The sequence below is a fragment of the Neophocaena asiaeorientalis genome, unplaced genomic scaffold, assembly GCF_003031525.2.
Source record: "Neophocaena asiaeorientalis asiaeorientalis breed wild unplaced genomic scaffold, Neophocaena_asiaeorientalis_V1.1 scaffold489, whole genome shotgun sequence".
Classification (NCBI taxonomy): domain Eukaryota; kingdom Metazoa; phylum Chordata; class Mammalia; order Artiodactyla; family Phocoenidae; genus Neophocaena; species Neophocaena asiaeorientalis.
This window is the reverse complement of record NW_020174791.1, coordinates 2,083,581-2,087,766: the sequence shown is the minus strand read 5'-3', so window position 1 is coordinate 2,087,766 and position 4,186 is coordinate 2,083,581. Positions and strand designations below refer to the sequence as shown.

Sequence of the window (4,186 nt, the reverse complement as noted above, 5' to 3'; positions counted from 1 at the left end):
ACCCCGCTCCCCTGGGCTTCGGGCGTCCCAGCTCCCTGCTCCTCCCCTCCTTTGAGCCCTAGGGGACACTCCCTCGCCCTGGACGGGACTCGCAGCCAGAGCTCCCACTGGGGCATCAGGGCTGAGATTACCCTAGGGAGCCCCAGGACCTTTGAAAAGGCGGGGCGGGGTGCGCACGGAACGACCCTCCCAGCAACTCCGGAGAATCTGCCGCCCAAACCTGCTTTGGCACCAGGAGTAGCAGCCCCAAGAATGAGGACCCCCTCCCCACATCAAACTGGGAACAAACTCCTCCCCCACTCTGGTAGGCAGACTCGGCGGCAGGGAGGGGTCCTGGTGTGCATCCCATCCCGCTAAGAAGGAGCGGGAAGGGAGGAGGGCGGGGCTCGGCTCCCAAAGCTGTGGGTCCCGCTTACTGCCAGGACACCTGGCTTAGCTACCCACCCCCGTTTCTGCATCCGGGAAGCAAGGATCTTTTTGAGATTTGTGTGGACCTCAGCCCAGCAGCGGGCACGCGGCGGGGGGGCGGCCGGGAGCTCTGCATCTGACCTGGAGGTGAACAGTCTGCACCTCCTGGTGGCGGCTCAGTGGGTGCTGTCAGGCCAACCAGTCTCCCCTGCACCCCTGCTGCCTAGTGCTTAAGGGCGGGGACCCCAGGTCCAAACCCCGGCTCTGTGTAACCTGTTACTTAAGCCCTCTGGGCCTCGGTTTCCTGCTCCGTGAAATGGGAGCAGTTAGAGGGTGCTGACTCAGCTGCCGCTGGATCCTCTTCTGGTTACCGCCCTGCCGATGCCCATGGGCCGCAGAAGCCAGCATCACATCACGGGCACTGCCCAGGGCTTTCCCAAGCTCTCCTGGCAGGGGGGAGTGAGCTGGCGGAGGCCCCTCCCCCTCCTACCTGGGCACCTGCAGGGGAGGAATCTGTGCAGGGCAGGGGCATCTCTGTTCCACAAGGGCTCTGGTTCCCCAGGGGCTCGGGACAGGGGGTGTCTCTCACCCTACACGGGAGACGCTCTTCACCTACACGAGAGGAAACCAGGTGCAGTGAGGTGGCGTGACGTGGCTTGCCGGCGGGGCCCCTGAGATGCCAGTCTGTGCGTGACCCGATGGGCACGGCCACTCCCCGCGGCTGGGTCCTGGAATTCTAGTTTCAGTTTCTGAATGGATCTCAGCTGCCCCTCTCTTTCGCCTGTGGCCGTTGTCGCTCTCGGGCGACCGGCCGCCTGTACCAGCATCTTTATTTCCAGTGAGAGTCGCCACTCACCCAGCTGGCCCACTGGGTCAGTGATCTGGGTCAGGACAGCGCCTGGCTCCTTGCCCAGCTCTCCGCTGACCGGCAGCCTGACCTCAGCAGGTCACATTCCCTCTGTTCCTGGTTTCCTCACCTAGCAGAGCAGGGAAATGCCTGCCGTCCAGAAGATCCCTGAGGGGCTAGACACACGAGGAGAGAAGGTGTTTAGAGGACACCCGTGGGTCACCTGCCCAGGCTACCTGGCGGAGTCGGGGCTCTGATTTCTTATCCGGAGCTCCTCTGGGGAAACACTGTGTGTGCCAGCCAAGCCTGGCACGGGGGCTGGGTTTATGGGGTGGCTGGATTCAGAGCCGGGAGTGGGAGCCACGGGTGGGCCTGTCTGGGTGGGCACTGCGGGCTGAGCCTGCCGGTGCCCGGAGGCATCACAGGAAGGAGACAGCAGGAGGCTTTTGCTCGGGGTGGGAGGAGCACGAGGCCTGCCACTGCCCCTCCCACTGCCAGGCTGTGTCTGGGACTGAGGACGGCCAGGCGGGTCTTCCCAACCTCTGGGGAGGCGGGTGAATCTCCAGTTAGCTGAACCGAGGTTTCTCTACCTCAGCACTGCAGACATTTGTTCCGGATGATTCCTTGTCGTGGGTGGTCCTGGGCCCTGTAGGGTATCGAGCAGTGTCCCTGGGCTCTGCCCACAAGAGGCTGGTAGCTCAGCCCCAGCTGTGACCACCAAGAATGTCTCCGGACTTGGCAAAGTGTCCCCCGGGGGGCCAAGCTGCTCTGGTTGAGAGCCCCCAGCTGCCCCTGGCCACCCTGCAGACAGAAGTGTTTGCTACGTGCTGCATGGTTTACGAAGCCAAATCCTGCCCCACATTCCATGTGACTCCAGGTCTGGAACCTGGCCGGGCAGAATTACCCGAACACAAGGCCATCATCGTGGGTCAAGTTTGTCTGAGCAAAGATGGGGTCATGTGCACGGTGCCAGGGAGGCCGAGCCCCACCAGGCAGGGTCCCGTCAGCTGGACCTAGAGGGACAGACGTCCCACGGATGGAGGTGTTGTGGTGACGTCACCCAAGGGGTGGCAGGTCCCATACTCGGTGCGGTTTGGGTCCTGGTGGCTGTGAGAGCTGCTGCGACCAGAGCCCCAGGCCCAGGCCAGGAGGGCTGTGCTCTTCAGGGCAGCAGGAGGGACGGGGTCCTGGGAAGCCCATCTGTCAGGAAAAACGAGGGCTCCAGGGGTGCTGGGCTGCAAGGGGCCCTCTGGCCAGGCCAGCGTGAAATGCAGAGCCAGGGCAGGGCCAAGTGCAACGTGGGACCAGACAGGCTGTGTCGGGTCACCTGAGGTTGCCAGAGACCTCCCCCACCTCCACCTGTGGACTGCCAGCTCCCACTCCTCCCACCCAAGCCCCGCCTGTCCCTTACCCACCCCTGCACATGTGCTGGGGACACCGGGAAGGGCTGCTTAGTGGCAAGGGGAGAAGCTGTGGTCCCCAGGGCTCAGCCGTAAGGGGCCCTCCCCAGCCCACCCTGAGCAGAAACAGCAGGACGTCACCCAGGAGGGGGCACAGATGGGTCTAGAAGCTCCTGTGGAGCTGCCCTGGTGGATTCGGCACACCTGAAGCAAAGTACCAAGTGGGCTATAGTTCCCCACGTGGAACACCCAGGCCTCTTCAGGAAGACACGGTTCCAGGGAGAGCAGAGCCAGGCAGGTGCCCACGATATCAGCGTTCACACATCAGTTTGCGAATTGAGCCCAACTGTTTGTGGGGACGTAAACAGGAAATCATCCCTGCTCCTGAAGGACGCACAGGCTCGTCAGGGAGACAGAGGGACATATGGACAGCACGCGGCCCTCGCTGCCGTGGGCATCGGTGGGGGAGCTTCCCAGGGCTGCCTTTGCTGGGGAGCAGACCTGCCTCTGTGGCTCGAGTGGTCACTGCCGGGTGCCTGGTCTCTCTCTCTCGGTGGCATTGCTGCCCACAGAACATGGCCGCCATTGCGACTGTGCTCTCGGCCCTCCCCTGCACTGGCTGCAGGACACCAGGCAAGGGCCAGCATCCGGGGGGGATGCTGAAAGGGATGCTCTTAGGGCCAGTTGGCTGGAGGAGAAGCCTCCAGACATGGACCCTGTGGGGAGTCCCAAAGAGCCTGCCAGGCAGAAGCATGTGCTCACGTGTGTGCGCTCACAGGGCACACGGGTCTCCCACCAGAACATGCCTGTCTCCTAAATGGGAGCCGACAGCTGACTGGGACATTGAAAGAGGATGTGGCATCCGCGAAACAAGAACAGACTGCTCTGCATAAAGAGAGAGAGAGAGCTCTTTGTGGGACCAGGAAAACAACGATCGTGTGGTGGAAAGGGGGGAGTCTCCCACAAAGGGGAACAAGAGATGAAGGAGAAGGAGAGAAGAGGTCGGAAATGGGGGGTTCTCACTAAAGGCTGTTCCAGAAAGAAACCAGAGCAAACGGAGGTGGGAGAATTTATCAAAGAAATAGCACTGGAAAACGTGCGGACCTAAAACAGGTGGGAAGGACGCACAAGCCTGTGGCTCAGGGAGTGAACGTGGATCCGCCGCCGTGCCTGTCCCCATAGGTGGTAAAGCGGAGCAGGGGGAAAGAGAGCCTCCTGTCGTGACCAAGGAGGTGAAGTCAGACCGGCGTCGATGTCTCGTTGGCAGTGAAAGCAGGAAGGCAAGGGAAGAAGGCTTCTCCATTCTGGAAGAAAATAATCTCCGGTGGAACTCTAAAGGCATAAAGAAGACACTTTCAGAGGTCTCCCTCCCGTGACGCTGCCTTGGGAATGTGCCAGGGGCTGGGCCCCAGCTCAGTGGTGGGGGGAGGAAGGAAAGGGAGGGCCAGGATGCATGGTGGGGGTCAGGGGGCCGAGCTCCTGCCCTGAGAGCCGGGAAGGGAGGGCCTGGGGAGAGAGGACTCATGCTTGG

At 62.1% G+C, this 4,186-nt stretch overlaps 1 protein-coding gene across 2 annotated transcripts in view; it reads left to right on the top strand.

Annotated features, from left to right (window-relative positions):
• ARHGEF16 (Rho guanine nucleotide exchange factor 16) overlaps nucleotides 1-4,186 on the top strand; it is a 20,447-nt gene that overhangs the window by 322 nt on the left and 15,939 nt on the right. Inside the window, exon 1 of one of the 2 annotated variants that reach the window (XM_024760335.1) lies at nucleotides 68-304. The exons of the other annotated variant lie outside the window; for it this stretch is intronic. The gene's annotated coding sequence lies outside the window, so the exon portion shown is untranslated. Of the gene's footprint in view, nucleotides 1-67; nucleotides 305-4,186 lie in introns of those variants that run through there. 2 annotated transcript variants of the gene reach the window in all.